A 360-nucleotide genomic window follows, 5' to 3' on the forward strand; every position below is an offset into this window, starting at 1 on the left:
TTTTTTTTTTATAGTTTTGCTACCTAATTAGGTTCCTAAATATTATGGTTAATATTGCTTGTGTGAAAAGAAAAACTTCCAACAAATTAAATTTAGCAGAGTATTTGAGCAAAGAACAATTCATGAATGAGTCAGCAATCAGAAGCAAGAGAGGTTCACAGAGCTCTACCAAGCCAGCATGTGGACCAGGACTATTTATAAAATGACAAAAGAGGTGACATACAGAAACAGCTTAATTGCTTATAGCTTGATATTTGCCTTATTTAGGCATGGTTTGATGAGGCATTTGTTTTATATGGATGTGGTCTTATCAGTTGACAGTATGTGATTGGCTGAGACTCAGCTACTTGTTATAAGAAT

This window comes from Propithecus coquereli, unplaced genomic scaffold (assembly GCF_000956105.1).
Source record: "Propithecus coquereli isolate 6110/MARCELLA unplaced genomic scaffold, Pcoq_1.0 Scaffold255, whole genome shotgun sequence".
Taxonomy (NCBI): Eukaryota; Metazoa; Chordata; class Mammalia; order Primates; family Indriidae; genus Propithecus; species Propithecus coquereli.